The 19,423-nt window shown below is 42.9% G+C and overlaps 1 protein-coding gene across 4 annotated transcripts in view; it reads right to left on the bottom strand.

The window, feature by feature from the left end:
* The window catches only part of Tbl1xr1 (transducin beta like 1 X-linked receptor 1), a 138,390-nt gene that overhangs the window by 118,347 nt on the left and 620 nt on the right, over window positions 1–19,423 (bottom strand). Inside the window, exon 1 of one of the 4 annotated variants that reach the window (XM_005343894.3) lies at window positions 19,188–19,285. The exons of the other annotated variants lie outside the window; for them this stretch is intronic. The gene's annotated coding sequence lies outside the window, so the exon portion shown is untranslated. Of the gene's footprint in view, window positions 1–19,187; window positions 19,286–19,423 lie in introns of those variants that run through there. 4 annotated transcript variants of the gene reach the window in all.

Raw genomic sequence — 19,423 nt, 5'->3', positions numbered from 1 at the left:
AACTTCCTTACTCTGCACAATCAGTGTCCCTTCCCTACCTCATACTACACACAAAGCTGAAACCACGTGCCTCCTGCTCCTTCCTCCTTCCCCTCACAAACTTGTGCTAGACATAAACTAAACCATGTGCCAGAAAGGACCAAGCTGGCACATTTATGCCAGTGCCCTCTTTTCCTCCTCATTACTCCTCACACATCACTCACACTTGGTGACTACGGAATACTTTAGCACGTGCAGACCACCAATTAGAAGGCCAGCTCCTAAAACTTTCAGTATTTAAAAGATTACACATACCTACAATAAAGTGATTTTTCTTTAAAAAATTACAATTGCAGAAAATTTTCTCAAATTATATAATATATTCTAAACATTATACACAGAGCAAGGTGAAACCTTAATGCTAAAAAACTGGTTAGGGGGAGGTGATTAAAAAAAAAAACTGGTTTGATTTTCAAAACCATTCTGCCAACATGCATTAGAGGAAAAAAAAATCATTCTCAACCATGAATTTGTCTGGTTAGTATGTCTTTTAGTAGTCTCTACAGTTTAAGAGGATATGACTAATGTCTCTAAACTCCTCATGATATTAACTAGTACAAGTTTCTTTTCAGCTAGCTATGTATTTTTTTAGGCTAATTCTAACTAATGTGTCCAAGAAATACATTAGTACTGCACATCATCCATGTAATCATCAACATGCTTAGTCATATATGTAATTAAAGGGCTGAGCATAATGAGATGGAGAGACAGCTCACAGTCCAGGGTGTTAAAAATGAAGCAAATGGGACTGGAAAGAGGCGGCTAGATACAGTGGCTCCCTGAAAGTTTCTAGCAGAAAGGTGAAGGTGGGAAAGAGATCACCTCAAGTCTGAGGTTAGTCTGGACTACAGAGTGAGGTACAGGTCACTATGGACTACAAAGTGAAACCCCAACTGAAAAACACAAAAGAACAACCAACCAGCAAGTGGTGGAGCACACCTGTAAATCCTACCGCTCGGGAAGCAGAGGCAGACAGATCTCTGAGTTTGAGGCCACTCTTGTCTACAGAGTGAGTTCCAGTCAGGAAAACCCTGTCTCTAAAAAGTAACAAAAATAAAAATTAAAAAAAAAAAGGAAAGAAAATCTAAGTCTGGTGTTCAGCACCCATGTCAGGTGGCTTAACTCCTCCAGAAGAGGCTCTAAGGCCTTTTGTCTCCAAATGAACACATGCACTCACATGGGCAAACCCACACACAAAAATAAATACATACACAAACATAGTACAAAATAGAATAAATCAGATTTACTTACTCAGAAATTACAATGTCACCACTATTTGTAAAAAGAGCTCACTGCCCACCCCAGGTGCCTTCATTAGCACTATGTCCCTATGGTGGAGCTCATTCCGAGGTAGTCCCTGTCAGCACCACATGGCTGACACAGGCTGAAGAAAATTACAACTACTATCAAAAATTTTACAAAATCTTATCAAAAAATTACAACTAGTCCCTTGGCTTGCATTTTAGAAACAGGTTCATTTGAAAATGCTGGTGGCAGAGGTCAAGAGTCACATGCCATTTGCAGGGATTTTGCAGTAAAGTAAAAAGTCATATTCAAATAAGTACTACCACGCTTCCCAGTGTGCGAAGGGCCAGGAAGCACAGAAGGAGGAAAAGCAGCGAGGCTGCTTTAGTTCAGACATTCCCGGTGCTCAGACAGGCCTGGTTTGACATGTGACACCCAGGTGGTCCAGTGCTCCTCCCACAGGGGAGTGATACAGCAAGATTTCTGGATTCCACATCACAATGAGGCTTCTTTTTGAATCAAACCAAAAGCTTGTTTGGGGCCTCTACAGCACAACTCATCTGAGTTCTTTCTGACTCAGAGCTAGCCATCACCACAGCACAGGTAAATGTAGCTAAGAGTAAAGGACAAAATCTCCTCAGCTCACTTCACTCTAACGTACCTTATTAAATTCTAATATCTTGGCACAAATATTTTGGTATCAGTTCATCAACTATCCCTACTAAACTAAACACTTACAGGTCCTGTTCCAGGTACTGGGAAGAGTCACAAGGAAGACAGAACCCATCTCTATTCTCAGGAGGTTTAAATTATGCAGAAAGGGGGTGGAGAAACCAACGGAGGAAGAATTTTGAGGTAAAATGGTAATACAGAAATGAGTGATATAAAATGGTCACATGGATAAGCCACTCATGTACATGCCAATCTCATGGCACAGCATGGATGAAGAACAAAGAGGTCACGATGAGGAGGAAGCAAGCATGCCCTTGGGTATGAACTGCAGGGCTGGCCAAGCAGTACCAGAAGGGAAGGCACTGTGAAGTAAGATATACTCAGGGAGAGGAAGGTGTACTCACTAAATAATAACTGTCCCCTCTCTGGTTTAATTTATTAACATTGTGTTTTTTGTTTCGAGCCATAGTTTAATGTGGCCCAGGCTGATTTGAATTTGCTCTGTAGCCAAGACTAGCCTCCTGCTTCCACCTCCAAAGTATTAGGATTACAGGTGTGGACCACCACTTTCAGCCTTTTTGTTTGTTGGCTCGCTTTTGGTAACTAAATTTCACTACATAGCCCCAGCTACCCAGGACTCACTATGTAGAGCAGGCTATCCAGACTAGCTACTAGTTGCTTTCTTCCTGCTGCCTGCCTTGGTGAGATTACAGATGCAGTCCTTTGAGGAAACAGAAAGGGAAGGTGACTGACCTCACTGGATAACTCTGTGGTGCCAGTAAATAGACATAAAGGTGGTTTCTGCTATAAATTACAAAAACAATACAGATTAGTGGAAAACTTCAATTTATGCAAAGTCCAAGGCTGAAGACAACAGAGGTTTTATAAGGGGAAAACAGGACATCCAAAATCCATACAAACTTTATAACAAAATATTACCAAAATCAGCAATCCAAATTAAAACGTTAATAAAAATTATAGTGGCTAATTTCTCAGGAGAAAAATATGCAACTTCAGGTAGAAAAACAAATACCTAAAAAAATTAAAGAATATTTGCTGCTAAATAAGATTTGAGCACAATACAACCCCAGGGCCACCAATGCAGTAAAGACAGCCTGGAGCCTGTGGGGTGATCTCAGCACCGGGAGGACTACAGTGTGGGACTTGCTCTCAAAAAGGAAATGGGGGCAGGGGTGGATGATGGAGGAAGGTCATTGGTTAATTAAATAAAGAAGCTGCTTGCCCTGATAGGTTAAAACATAGGTGGGAGGAGTAAACAGAACAGAATGCTGGGAGGAAGAGGAAGTGAGGTCAGACTCAACAGCTCTCCTCTTGGGGGCAGAGGCCTCAGAGAGACACGATGCTCCACTCTTGCGGGCAGAGGCGAGAGCTCTGCTCTCTGAGACACATGCGATGAAGCTCCGACCCAGAATGGACGTAGGCTAGAATCTCCCTGGTAAGCCACCTTGTGGGCTACAGCAGATTATTAGAGATGGGCTAGTCCAGGTGCGAGAGTTAGCCTAAAAGAGGCTAGATAGAAATGGGCCAAGCAGTGATTAAAAGAATACAGTGTCCATATAATTATTTCGGGTAAAGCTAGCCTTGCAGGCAGCGGGGTGCTGGGGACGCAGCCCCACCGCTCCTATTACTACAGGTGGACACTGAAAAGATGACCAGACAAACTTCCTCCAAAAGGAAAAACTCAGAAACCTCCAAGTTCAGGAGTAGGGGAGGACGCAGGAGCCAGAGCAACATGTCCCTGGCATGACTTCCCTGTTTCCACACCCTAGACCACTCTTTTGAGCTTGTCCTCGATTGCCCACTCTACTCAAACCCATGAGAAATATGAAGTATTTTCCAAATAAAGAAAAGGAAATTGGTAAATTAAATTTTTCCCAATTGTTCTTTATTGCAAACTCACTCAGCATCTTTCTTCACACTACCCAAAGCACAGTCATTAAGTTATACCATGGACACACGCACTTTTGTTACACTATTCATTTGTGTATATATGTGGAATCACATATGCATGTGGGCACAAAAGTGCCACAGTGCACACCTGCAGGTCAGAGGACAATGCTGTGGAGTCATTTCTCTCACTGAACCCAGGTTTTGGTGGTAAGCACTAAGTCACGTCACTGGCCCACATCATGTTTGTCCAAAGATAATAAACTACTGTCCCAGGATGGAGGAGAGCACTTTTCAACTTGTAGAGATGATTTAATGCCTCTTTGTCAGACCAGTGTATCCCTCCACAGGACTGTTGGAGTCATCCAGGAAAAACACACAAGAAAGTCAAAGGAGGCATCAAAGAGGACAGCCAGCACTGCACAGGAGCTGATGGAATGCAGACAAAGACACAGACTGAGAAGGAATGAGCTCAAAAGCACATCGTTAAATAAACAAGCAGAGTCTAGCTACTAAGACTCAAATTACCCACCTGAGGGGGACAGGAGACTACAGAAAGAAGGGCCTGCAGAACCAACCCCTCCTGATTGCCACACCAAACCACAGTGGAGCAAGAAACAGCACAGATTTCTCATTGCAATACCCATGATGATTTAAAATTTACTGGTGAGCTTTTAAATTCTTTGCAAATATCAATTACATATTATTTATGGTAATCACTTTAGTTCATCTGTAAACTAGAAGCCCTGTCTTCTCAAATGCAAATGCAGATCCAATGCTGAAATGATCAACAAGCTCCCTTCTGACAACAGATTTGTATACTCCAATTCCTGGAGGCTTAATTCTTATCCCGACCCCTACTTTCCAGTATCCAAGGTTATGAGATTACGTGTCAATAGATAAGGATGTGGCCAGGTCACCACCTGGGAGTTACTTCTGTTTCTCCCAACGCTGACCCTCTCTGACGCTAGCTGTTCATGATCATGAAGTGAATATGGAGCATTACCATCAGTGAACATCCAACAACAGAAGTGAATATATGGAGCACTACCATCAGTGAACATCCAACAACAGACGTGAATATATGGAGCACTACCATCAGTGAACATCCAACAACAGACGCAGGGAGAATGCAGCTCCTTATTTGACACAGGAAACAACTGACCAGTCAGCAGGAGAAGGAATTACTTGTGCAATGTGCAGCCTCGAACCCTGCATGCATGCCACAGTGAAAGCATGGGCCACAAGAATATGTATGGTGGACCAAGAGCTCACATAAAGATGCAGAAAGCAATGCTACAGCAGCATCAAGTAAGGATGTAAACGGAGAAGGGAACTAAAGGAACCAGATTACAAAGAACAGGAGAGTCAGGAACCAGTACAGAAGATCAGAACATGAAAATTATTTGTAACTGGTAATCTTGGGTCCAGGTCTTCGTTTCTTTTACCCTAGTTTTGGGACTATTCCTTGCTCTCACAGTTTACCTTAAGTTGTTCCCAAGCCAAAAGAGAAGATTCTATAGGTGGCCCAACCTGCAGAGCAGTTCTAAGTTGTTCATTCCTGCTGCCCAGAACCGAAATAATCACACAGAAACTGTATTAATTAACTGTATTAATTAAATAACTTTTTGTCCTATTAACTCTAGCTTCTTATTGGCTAACTCTTATATTAATTTAACCCATTTCTATTAATCTGCGTATTGTCTCATGGCTGTGGCTTACCAGCTAAAGTTTTAGTGTCTGTCTGTGGCAGGGCTATATGTTCTCTCTGACTCCGCCCTTTTTTCTCCCAGCATTCAGTTTAGTTTTCCCTGCCTATCTCTATTCTTTTGCCCTATCAGGCCAAGTTCTTTATTAATTAACCAGTTGTATTCACAGCATACAAAAGGTAATCCCACATCACCTCTCCTTTTCTGTTTAAATAAAAAAGGAAGGTTTTAACTTTAACATAGTAAAATTACATATAACAAGACTGGTATCAAGCAAGAATTACAATTATGATATTTATATCTACTTTATTTTTATCATATCTAAGGAAAACTACAACCATAACTGTCTATTCTGGAGTCTCCATCAAAGACTCCAGAAGGATATACTATTACCTAAGTAAACAATAAGTTCATTTCCAAAACTCTAGAATTGACAAACTTCTCACTACCTGGACAGTCACCCAAAGTTCTTCGGTACCATTGGGGCATCCATAACAGTATCTGGCAGACGTTTCCATAAAGCAGAAAATTTGAAAGACAGTTTTGCCTCTACTGGTAGTTTGTCAGTCATTTTTTGTATGTCCTACAGAATGTCTGGCAGACTCTTTCATGAAGCAGGAACCCCAAAGGATCATCTCACCTTTAGGCAAGTTTAGCAGTCATTTCTTTACAGGTCCTGCATGTTCAGTTCATCAAGCAGTCCCAAATGGCTAACCAACTCCATAAGGAGCCTCTTCAATGCCTACCTTCCTCTTGAAGTAGTTGGTGCTGCCAGGAGCAGACATGTCTCTGTCATGAAAAGCCCTAACTTCTTAAAACATTTAAATGCCATATTCTGTAGTCTTTGAAAGGTTTGAAAGATACCTATCTGAAATACATCTCTTTACATCTAGAAAATCTAACATGACTACAAGCTTGACTATTATAGATGATTTATTAACCTGTATTTTTAATTATACATTACATTTTTAAATAAGCTGCACAAACCCAATAACTTAATCAAGAGCAGAAATATACATATAACAAAATTGACCTTAACTTTATATCAATAACCAAGATCCACACCAATACAAATCTCTATAGCATATCCCCTTTTAAATGTAACAGAACATCTATAGACAATATTTACGAATATGGGCATAGTTCCCACATTAGAGAAGGACATCCAAGCAGAGCCTGATGACCTTATACTCTGAACACCATGCATCCAAGGAGCAAGGAACTTATAACTTAGCTAGATCAATCTCTTTACTGTGCCTATATGACTTTCAAAGAGACAAGGTTCTGCGGGGACCAGGAAACCTTCAAATTACTTGGAAAAACCTCCCCAATTCAATCCGAGCAGAGGCTGCAGTTTGTCTGTTCTTCAGCAGAAGCTGCAGGTAAAAATGGGTAAAATAAATGTCCTCAGGAAGGCACCACCTAGCTTAAAGTAAACAATCACACCAACGACACGTCTACAGATATTTGTTCTAGAAACAAGTGACTACTCACAGATGCCAAAATAGGACTTTCAGAGAAAGCCAGGCATGGTGGCTCACCTATGACACCAGCACTCAGGAGGTTTAGGCAGGAAGATCAGGAGCTCAGGGCTAGCCTATGCTGCATAAAAAAGTCAAGATGATTTGTCTATGTTCTATCATGCATAATGTCAACTTTCTTCCCATTCTGATTATAAACTCATAAATAGAAATTTATAATTCCATATCACTTTAAATCCAAGTTCCCAAGTTTGGTGAATTAATAATAAAATAATTATTAAATACTATAATCAATAGGTTTTAAAGAATGGTCACAGGGCCGGGCGGTGGTGGCACACGCCTTTAATCCCAGCACTCGGGAGGCAGAGGCAGGCGGATCTCTGTGAGTTCGAGGCCAGCCTGGTCTACAAGAGCTAGTTCCAGGACAGGAACCAAAGCTACAGAGAAACCCTGTCTCGAAAAAAAAAAAAAAAAAGAATGGTCACCGGACATTGGAGAAATGAAGCTGGTATGACGGGAAGGCTTTCTCCCTGTTTGCTCACTTTCATGGTGCTGCAAGTTGCTAATGAAGGCTGGAGAAGAAAAGCCATCAGTCTTGTGAACTCTGTGAGCTATAGGAATAACTAGACTGGTTAAGATAGGCCATGGGTCCAACAGTGACATTTTATGTTATGGGGGTAGTAAATAGCTTTTTTCCTCTATTTTCTTTTTTCTCCCCTCCCCCCATTTTTTTAAATTGGATTCAAGGCCAGTTCCACAGAAAGAAACTTTTGCCAGCCACTCTAAGTTTGGCCAAGAACTTATGACTTCAGAGTTCTAAACCTCAGGGGTGATATGACCACTGTTATGTTGCTAAATGGACAGACTATCAAACCACCTCTAGATACACGTATCAATGCAGCTCCCAATCCCCAGACAAGCTGCTCTGCAGTCGATGAGTTGATGCACTGTGAGGGTCTGTGCAGTTCCCAAGTTCAGGGAACATCAAGGAAGAGTGGGGATGGAAAGACTGAGAACCAATGGTGCAGGAGGATTAAGCTAAACATAACAGGACTGATGCCCTCAGACTCTCAGCAGCCCTGGTTGCTTGTGGAAGGGCTGCCATTATTATCACCAGTCTGCATTCCAGCATTCCAGCATAGGAGGGAGAGAGGCTCATTAGGCCCCACCCCCACCTAAGATGATAATGACAGTTGATGGCTTCTGGGAGAGAAAAAAAGTTTTATTTATGGGTAAGTTAACCATTTTTCAGTGGATGACACCACAATAATGTGTATACAGGAAGCAGAAATTGGACTGGGTAGGGTTAGAAAAGAGAGAGAGAATATGAAGTTAAGAGGGGGATAAAGGGGCTAGATCCAAAAGGAGGTGGAGAAATGGGGGAAAATGCAATCAAAGCACAATATAAAATATTATGATGAAATAAACTTCAAAGCGGGGAAAGGGGAAATAAAAGGTTTGTGTATGCACAGGCGAGCACATTTATATAGGGGAGAGGTCAATACTGGGCAGGCATCTTCCTTGGTTGCTCATCATCCACCCCATTTTCAAAGACAGAGTAGGGTCTTCTTTTTCACTAAACAAGGACCTGAGAGACAAGCCCAGACTGGCTTGACCAGTAGGCTCCAGGGATCCTGATTGGGTTTCAAGTGCATGTCACTATACCCAGCTGTTTACATGAATGTGAGCAATCCAAACTCAAACCACTCATTTTTGCATGGCAAACGTTTTCCTGACTACATCACCTTCCAAGTCAGGTTAAACAAGACATAACAGTGTACACCTGTAATCCCAGCACCTGAGACCGAAGGAGGAGGATAGCCTGGGCTACAGAGTAAGACCCTGTCTCAGACAAACAATTTTTTAAAGACAAACAAGGGCTGGCAAGATAGTAGAAGATGCTTGCCAGGTACCTAACTCCATCCATGAAAATCATGTAAAACTAAGGAACCAGGGCTGGAGAGATGGCTCAGCGGTTAAGAGCACTGCCTGCTCTTCCAAAGGTCCTGAGTTCAATTCCCAGCAACCACATAGTGGCTGATAACCATCTGTAATGAGGTCTGGTGCTCTCTTCTAGCCTTCAGGCATACACACAGACAGAATATTGTATACATAATAAATAAATATTAAAAAAAAAAACTAAGGAACCAACTCCACAAAGCTATCTTCTGACTGTAAAATGTGTTCTCTTTGTGTGTAACATGTACATGCACATGCACGCACACAGACACCAGAAAGAGACAGAGAGAGGAGAAAAATGTTTTCTTAAAAGAAACAGGAAGAAAAAGAAAATGACTGCAGCACCTATCACCAGCCCCTTCGTGCTAACTCCTTTCTGGTACTTCTGCATACACGGACGGGGTTGTTATCAATTATACCTGTTTTCATGAAGTTACTATGTACCCTGGAAATGATCAGAGAAAGCAGTGCAACTTACCTCCTAAGATTAGCAACCTTCTTAAAACATCAGCGTTACCAAACTCTGATAAAGCAACATATTTGGGGTACCACATCCTATAATCCAGAACTTGGGAAGGACTATCAAGTGTTCAAGGTCAGCTTCCGCCACAGGACAATATACAGGCCAACATGAGATCCTAGCTTTAAAAAAGTAAATAAATCAACAAAAAAGGCCTACATCTTTGAAACACAACAAAACTCTGCATTATTCAATCTTATTCGAAAGTGAGCGATAAACAAAAATGAACAATCCCCAAATGCCTTCCTTCTACCAAAGGTCAGCAGGCTGGAGAGATGGTTTGCTGGGGCCCAGAGTTCAACTTTCAGCATCAACATTAGGTGGCTCACAACAACACGTGACTACAGCGCCACCATTCCCTGATCTCAAGAGGACACTCAGTACACAAACACATAAGTTTTCAAAAAAAAAAAAAAAATGTACTTCCTGAAGGCCAGGAGGCAGTCACTAGAGTAACTGAGGGATCCTCTTTGCCAAGGCCCATACTAACCACTTTACCACGCATCCTCATTTCCGTCCTCATAACCAACAGATGAACAAAGAATTACCCTCTATTTCCACTTTCAGAGTGGAAACCAACTGTAATTGTCACATGATCTCACAAAACCATCCACAGATAAATAGGGGTGACAGGAATCAAGCCAGGACTGCCTGGAGCCAGTTCTTCAAACAGTAGCATGCTCAAGAAAAAGCCTGCTGTCAGTTCAGACAGACCCTAGCCAGGCTCCAGTTACTGTAGGCTACGGCACTGCCTCAGGAAGGCTGACATCTCTTCACTGCATCAGACTTCAGCAGGAAAACAAGGCATTCAGCTTGCCCCAGCTGAAGCTGAAAATGAGGTACACAAATAACTGGAAAGCAAGAGCCTGCATCAGTAATCTAAACTGCCACAGATAAGTACAAGAGCCACAATTGTAAGTGATCAACTGCAACCAGAACCAGAAAAGAATCTGATGTTTCCACTGAGTCAATACAATTCCCATGTCACAGTACCATCCATGCAGAATCCACACAGCAATATAAATATTACCAAATCAGAGGCTATCATCATCAACTCTCAGCCCAGGAGAACCTGCCTTTACCTGATTCCCAAACCCCTGACAAAATGTACCTTTGAAATAAGATTGCTTACGTGTTTCTGAACAACTAGAACTTTTTACTTTTTTTTCTTTCCTTTTTTTTTTTTTTTTTTGTTGTTGTTGCTGTTGTTTGTTTTTCAAGACAGGGTTTATCTGTCTAGCTTTAGAGCCTGTCCTGGAACTTGCTCTGTAAACCAGGCTGGCCTGGAACTCACAGAGACTGGCCTGCCTCTGCCTCCCGAGTGCTGGGATTAAAGGTGTGTGCAACCATTTCCAGATGAATTTTTTATTTCAAATTATCAACTTTAAACACGACTCAAAAATCATAGCTTCATCAATGGCCTGATGACCTAGCTAAAATAAATACCAAAATGTGGTGTGGTAGTAGAGGCCTTTAATCTCAGCATCTATGAAGCAGAGACAACTCGATTTCTGCGCATTTAAGGCCAGCCTAGTCAACAAATTCCAGGCTAGCAAGAGCTGTATATAGCAAGACTGACTCAAAAGCAAGAAAACAAAACAAAACAAAACCCAACAACAAAAAAATCCCAACATTTGATCATATGACAATTTTGTTACCTAATCTGAGGGTAAATATAAAATGCTATCAGAAATAATGGATCTACATCTTTCAGAACAGGGAGAAGGGAGAAAATAGCAGATCCATCTCCTCAAAAGGAAGCCTGTTTTGAGGTAAAAACTCACCGTACACTCCAGGAATGCCCTGAACTGGTAATCCTCCTGCCTAAGCCTCCTGAATTTGGGAACTGCAGGCATGAGGTGTCATGACTACCTATTCCCTCCTCTAATTATCGAAATTAAAAGATTAAAACTTTTTTCTTCTTTTTAATTTCTGAAACAAAGTCTCACTGGCTTTGTAGAACCTGCTGGCTTTGAACTTAGGAGATCCACATGCCTCTGCCTCTCTCACTGGAATTAAAAGTGTGCCACCACACCCAGCATGTACAGTGCCAAGCCTCAAGGTCTGAATTCTATCGCAGGACCCAAGTGGAAGGAGAACTGATTGTCCCAAGTTGTCCTCTGATCTCCACACAATGTGCAGCATGGTATGTGTTCCACCCCCAGTAACTACATATATATTAGACAAAGTATAATTTTATAAAAGTCTGAGCTGGGCATGGTGATACATGCCTAAAATCCCAGTACTTAGTAGGCAGAAGAACCCAACACTTCAAGATCATCCTCAGCTATATAACAAGACTGGCTGGGCTGACATAAGACTTTGTCTCAAAAAGTAAAAAATAAAATAAGTAACAGGCTCGGAGTTGGCCAATGGCTGTCTGATGCCTAGAATCCACACTGTAGAAGGACCACACTGACAAGCTGTCCTCCAACCTCCAATCCCGCCCACACTCACCAGGATCACACAAAAGAAACAGAATAAACACTTAGTATTTTAACTGACTTCACATTTCAACACAAAAGTAATAAACTGAATTGAATGAGTGAGAAAAATCTTAGGTAGTAGATCATTACCTTGATATAAATTTACTGAAGCTAAATGTTTTTCCCTCTGTAACCACAGGTTTTTGGTTTTGTTTTTTCAGTTTTCTTTGGGGGGTGGGGGGAGAGAATCATCTGTTGAGTTCAATCCCAGCACGGAGGAAACATAAAAAGGCTAGCAAGATACCTCATGGGCAAATAAGCACCTGCCACCAAGCCTGAATGCCTGAATACAACACCCAGAAGCACCAGGGCGGAAGGAGACAACTGACTCCACTAACTCCCAGGAAGTTGAACTCCACAGGGAAGCAATAACTGTGGGAGTGCACTCATCATAAATGTAAAAAATAATAATGGTTCTAATTAAAAATCAAAATAAACTTGGTGGCTTAGCACTGGATCCATGTTAAATTGCTGCCACTGTTCAAGCAAACACACAGTAATAACAAAAGCACAAACCTCTGTAAACCTTCCCTGTCACTGATCACCTCTTCACAACACTCTACTTTCTAGACCACCAAGGAAAAATAAAACCACTAACACCTTTGACCCAGAGCTAACGTAGCAAGCGTGAGGCCCTGGGTCCATCCCAGCACTGCACAGATGGATCTGGTGCCCTCCTGTAATTCCTGCACTCAGACTCAATATTATCCTCAACTAGACATCCAGATGGATCCATGCTGCACATTGTGTGGAGATCAGAGGACAACTTGGGACAATCAGTTCTCCTTCCACTTGGGTCCTGCGGATAGAATTCAGACCTTGAGGCTTGGTACTGTACATGCTGGGTGTGGTGGCACACCTTTAATTCTGGTGAGAGAGGCAGAGGCCTGTGGATCTCTTAAGTTCCAGATGGAGGTCATCCTGGGACTGCAGGGAACTCTGAGTCAAAAAAAAAAAAAAAAAAAGTCGAGCGTCTTTACTTAAAATACAGAGAAAGAGCCAGGCCAGGCGTGGTGTCACATTATTTGGGAAACAGACAGGAGAAGTCAGTCTGGGTCACATGAGCCCCTGGGGCATACGTGGGAGGAGGGCAAGTTTGAACACCTAGAGCACAATCTCACATAATTACTGGAGTCAGACCTGGTGGATGAATCTGCAACCCAAGTAGCTGAGGAGAGGCTTGGAGGGTCAGGAGTTGAAGGTCAAACTGCACCAGAGACTTACCAAGTCTCTAAACCACAGGCAAAAATAAAAGACATACTCTATTAGGATGCTGAAATGATCATCTCTGATCATTTCACCAAATTCTCCCTGGTTTTTAAATTCTACCTCCTTTAGGAAACCCCGGAAGGCAAAGGCTTCACAGTGGAGGAAGACTAGACACCACACCTCAACTGGCTGGTGTCCATTCCGCCAATCCTCCTCCTGTACTCAAGCCCGGTCCCTGCATTTTTTTCCTTACCTGAGCATATGGGCTCCAGGCAGGCCTTGTGTTCACTCTGTGCTACAGTCTCTAAGCAGCATTCAATTCATTTTGTTCAACTCAAAAATCATGCTGGAAAGCACACATCTTTGAACTCTAAACATTTTAAAAGGACATAACATCAAATTAGTTGCCTTAAGAGTCAATTACCCTGGTGGGTTGGCATAAAAACCTTCGGAGGAAGATGGCTAAGAGGATGTTCTTCTGGTAGGTTAAACCCACTCACACTGAATACACAGACCTACACTGAATGCTAATGTGTTAATGGCTCAAATCAAGCTCCAATGTTCATCAGAATGTTATAACCACAGAAAGGACAAAATAACAATTTTATTTAGGTATACTACTGAGGAAAGCCTGAGTTAAAAGACCAGGAGAAAACTATTAGGTTCAGTGGAGTGTGGGAATGGCATTCAGGAAGCAGAGGCAGAATTGCTACAAGCTCCTGGCCTCACTAGGCTGCATGACTAGTGAGACCCTTTCCAAAAACAAACAAAACCAGGAGGTGACACAACCAAGAGGTGACACAACCAGGAGGTGACGGCACACCCCAGTAATCCCAGTACTCACAGGCAATCGAATGTCTGTGAGTTCAAGGCCAGCCTGGTCCACTGAGCAGCCAGGGATACAGAGAAACCCTGCCTCGAGAGAAAAAAAAAAAAAAAAAGGGAAAAACTAGAAATAGCCAGAAGGAACATCTAGAAAGCAAAGTGTGGGCACTGTTAAGGAACCCACAACTGGACTAGCATACTTTGAGCAGCAACACTGTAGAAGTGGAAAAAGTCTAAGACCAGCCTTAGTTACACTCAGTTCAAAGGAAGTCTGGACTACCTGAGATCCTGTCTCAACACACACCAATTCCAAAATCTTAAGCATCATACCTGGCAAACACACAACACAGCTTGAACATCCCTGGTCAGAAAACCCACAATCTGAAGTGCTGCAAAAATCCAAAACTTCAACCAGACCTCAGATAACAAAGACATCGACCAGCAAAAGTGTTAACACTAAATATGAAATCACTTTAGGCTAGGCTATGATACAAGGTGCACATGAAACAAAACTGACCTTCAGATTCAGACTAGGATCCTAGTAGCCCCAAGATCCCACGGTAAAATCTGAAGGAAAAATCCACAACACCTCTGTGTCCCAGGCATTTCAGATAAGAAACAGTCAATGTGCACACCTGGATGAAGTGGAGACGGTAACACAATTCTAAACTGGAGTCTAGTATTCCAGTTCAAAGGACAAACCTACCCACTTTCACTAAGAATGGACCAAGTTTTTCTCCCTGGCCCACTCCAGCAACATTAAAATTGCAGCAACATCCCCATGTCTGAAATACTATTAGAAGCCCAAGTCAGAAAGCAGACTCTAGCCCATCAATGAACAGACAGGATGGGCACGGCTCATTTTAACACGGGCGCTCTATAAACAACCCATTCTCCATGATTCTCCAAGGAAGACAGATCTTCCCCCTCAGAGGCAGAGCACCTCACAAAGGCACAACAGGGCCTATCCCCACAAACAAAGCAAAAGAGGGGAAGGGGATTGCCACAGGCATTAAATGCAGTGGACCCAGAGAAGAACATGTCAGGACTGCAAAAGAGACTTCTTGAAGTGTGGAGCTGAAACTACAGAGAAAAAGCCAAAGGGAAGGGACGGCACAAGCAGAACTACGGCACTAACAGACACAGCAGCTCCAGCGAGGGGCCAGCGAGGGGCCAGCTGGAAGAGAGGGCATGGAAAGTGGAACACGTGAAAAAGAGTCTTAAATGTCCGGCTGAATGAAGCCCATGAACTCAGTCTAGTTGGCAAGAGGCAACCATTTTGGATTTTTTTTTGGGGGGGGGGGGAACTAAGTGATGAAAGCCAGTAGAAATGACACTGTCGATAGTTACATTAGGTAAGAGAAATCTGTTCAGAAAACCAGGAACGTTAATTAATGCAAAGACCAAACCTAAAACTCCCACATTCATGGACTGACTTCCTGTGAACTTGCTGCCAGAAGACAGGAGCCTCAGAGCCACACATACTGTCCCCAAGCCACTGCCCCTGCCCCTCACTACCTGAGTCTCTGTTCCTCAGTTAAATTTAGGGTACCAGCTGCTCAAATTGTCACAAGGACTTGTCAAAGCACCAGTCTTGTCCTGACAGACAGACATGTGACACACAGCACTAACGCTGCTGGGAGAGGTAAAAAGAACGTATGGGAGGGAGACCTGAGCGAGTGTCCTAAGGAAGACTCACGACAGCTGAGACAGGGAGTGTGGACTCACACACGGTTAGGGCTTGAGGACAGACCACAAGTTCTGTCAGACATCAAAACTTAAAAACTTGAAAATGTTTCTAGTGAAACGCAGATTTGAAGCCTAAGACCAGAAACTAAGACATGGGAAAGTCCACACCAAACAAGTCCTCGTGAGCAAGCCTCGAGCACAACGTTGAGAATAAATAAATTATGCTAAGTTTATTTCAGGAATTCTGCCCACAGATTCAGGAAACAGACCTGCAGAGGGCTTTACGTGCTATTATGCCCCATAACAGTAACACACACAAAAAACCTACCTCATGACAAAAGGCCTGGCTTGACATTCAGGCGATGTTTAGCAAGTCAAACACTGCTCTCAACACCACACATACACCAACTGTACTGCCTCAACTATGATACAAGGGGGAATCTTAACTAACAGCACTAGTCTACCCTCGAGGAAGGAGAACCAAAGGACCTTGCTCAGAGCGCTGCACTACATCACATGTAGGACCTTCTACAAGTTTTCAGAAATGCACACTCCTGAGCACAGCTGGCCACACTCTTTTTTGCTTTTCATTCTTAACTTTCTGTTTCTGTCACAGTATTTGGAAAGGCTATCTTTAGTAGTAGGAAAAACAGCAAGTGACAGGACACTCCATCTCAGCAGACAGCTGGAGGGCTCTGCATGTCGGCAGAGCTCCTGGACCATCCATCCATCCACCATACCAGCACTAGACCATCTATTCATTCATCCACCACGCCAGCACCTGACAGAGATACCTCAGAGCTACAGTCCCAATTAGAAACACAAGCACTGTCAGGAAATCGGAAATCCAGGCTTGGCAAAGCCACAGGGAAATGTGTCATCTAGAAAGAGCAGGGAGGAAGGGTCAGAAAGACTAGGTGGAGCACTTCTTCAAGGTCTACAAGAATTATCTTTTTTTTTTTTTTTTTTTTTCTTTTTTGGTTTTTCTAGACAGGGTTTCTCTGTAGCTTTTGGTTCCTGTCCCAGAACTAGCTCTTGTAGACCAGGCTGGCCTCAAACTCACAAGAGATCCGCCTGCCTCTGCCTCCCAAGTGCTGGGATTAAAGGCGTGCGCCACCACCGCCCGGCAAGAATTATCTTCTGAGCACTTCTCCACCTCATCACCCACAGAGAAAGCCAACACTACAGACTGACCACACTCACTGCACCTCACACCTCCTGGAGGTGGCTCAGTGTCCCTTTCCTCTGGCTCTCAGGCGAAGGGCAATTACTGTACTGTTATGACACCATAGGCAGTAAGTAGTGAAACCCCTGAGCATCCGCTCACTACAGTTTTGCTGGCCGTCTGGCAGGCAAAGTGAATGGTTCCCAGCTACACAGGAACAGGGGAAGGAAGAACTGAGGACAAAGTATAAACGCCTGCTGCTCACTGCCTTCACCTTCTAACTTTAGGAATGTACACTGTAAATGTTATTTCTGAAAAGGAGGAAATTTTTACTTGTACCAGAAAAAAAAAAACAGTCTTAACCAGTGGCAGTGTTTCTGCCATCATGTCTCCCCTGAGTTCCAATTTCTCTGTTCATTTTTCTATAAGTAACAAATCTTACAAATTTTTCAACTAACTCCATCTAAAGGGCTCAGTGACTCTCCACACTATGGGTAGACTCATTTGTCCACTCTGAGCACACTGAGTTAGACTTCACCACACGTGAACTAGCACACTCACTCAACAGGCTGAAGGCTCCAAAGGTCCATCTGGCACACCCCTTTTTATAAGAAGCCCCATATTTATAAAGCAGTGGTTACCCTTCCTGCTCACTGACTTGAATGCTTCCCAGTGCACAAGAAGTATTTATTTCTTGTTTTCTTGGCAGACAGGTATTAAAATAACCAATCTTATAAAACCTTCATTAGATTGATTCCAAGTACCAAACAGGTCTTGGGCACATGTAAAAAGTTTAAGTGTTTAACGGTTCTTCAACAAAAGTCAAGACAAAATTTAATCTCAAGGCTGTATGTAGCTCAGTGGTAGAGCACTTGCCTAGCTTGAGTAAGCTCTAGTATCAATTCCCAATACTGTGCAAGAAACACATCCAAATTGAGAAACTACTCAGTTTAGCACCAGTGTCTCCTATGTAAACAACAAGTACAGGTTAGGCATGTGCTTCAAACATAGGGCGAAGGTCCAAGAATTCTGAAGTAACTAACAAGTCAATTAAGTGGCTTAACTTTTGACACACAGTTTCCTTCCCCCACAGCTTAGTTTGTCCTAAATACTAGAGATCTGACTCTACTTAAACTACAGCAAAGAGGGAAAGTGATTTGAGTGTTTAAGGGTTGTGATTACAGACTTCATGCCTTGCAGTCCACCAAAACTAAAAGAAAATCCCAACGCAGTAGAAAAGCCTCAACTTAGAAGCTAACTGCACACAGGGCCTGCCTACCTCCTTTTAGGCACGTTTTTTGTCTGGCCACCCCTCCCCCATAGGTAAATGCCAACTGTTTCTAGAACTCTTAATGATAATTTGGGAAGCTTGCCATTAACTCCCACTACACAATCCAACTGATACACAATGTTTCTTTGCAGACAAAGATGCCCTACTTCCCCAGACTATAAACTTATTAATGTGGTGAGAACGCACAGTTCCAGGAAGTGAGGATTACTGAAGTACTCCAATAAGCATGGCTCTTATTTAACAAAAATGAACGTGAATTACATAGGGAAACCCCAAACTCACTACCTCCAACAGGCCACCAAAATGCTTACTGCAAGTCATTTTAGCTAAGTTAAATCAGTAATGATAGGGCCTTGTACTATCCCAAGAGACTTGGGGAGAAGAGGAAAAAGACATTACTTTACATTGGTGGGGCATTTAGTCTCAAGATTCAAACTAAAACTAACACATCATTTCACCCACCATATTTTATTAACATGTTTAGACCAACCAAAGGTTCCTATATGGGAAAGAAGAAAGTCAACAGTAAACTTGCCTAATTAACTGTAAATGACATAGGTAGGAAAATCCTTCACCCTGGGTCCTGTGGAGTGCAAGGTTTTAAGAAAACTCCAGACTGAGGAAATGTCATGTTTAGTGACGTTCCAAAACTTCTGTGTGATCACCAAATTATTTTCAGTGTTTGGTAACCCAACAGAAAGAGCGTTTCTTAAAAGCCACTCAACTCACATGTTACACAGACTAGACCATTTTCACAACTTAAATTTAATCCAAATTGAGAACTTCCAAAATTACCTAACACTCTTAATACATGCATGGCTCGCCTCGAATTGCCTTTCAACATGGAATATTACACTTAAATGAAAGTCAGCCCTTGTTCCAAAAAAAAAGACATCGGTTGCAAAGAGGAAGTCACCCAGCAAACACTCACAACCTGGCCTCTACACTGTCAGAAGATAATGTGACTCGTGTGCCACCCCGAAACTTACCAGGAAGCTGACAATAAGTTTGCCAACTGTATACACTTCTGACCCAACTTTACCGAGGCTGTGGCCAGGGCCTCCTTCTGGAGAGGCCACAGACACAAGGTGCCCACACGCGCGTCCCGAGCGAGCGAGGCCGGGCCGCGCCCCTCCCCCGCCCGCGCCCCAACAGCCGCCCGCAGTCCCCGCCGCCACCCGGGGTCTCCGCGCGACGCGGCCCGGACGGGAGCGCGACCGGGTGA

Source organism: Microtus ochrogaster, chromosome 1 (assembly GCF_000317375.1).
Source record: "Microtus ochrogaster isolate Prairie Vole_2 chromosome 1, MicOch1.0, whole genome shotgun sequence".
NCBI lineage: Eukaryota > Metazoa > Chordata > Mammalia > Rodentia > Cricetidae > Microtus > Microtus ochrogaster.
This window is presented reverse-complemented; position numbering and strand designations above follow the sequence as displayed.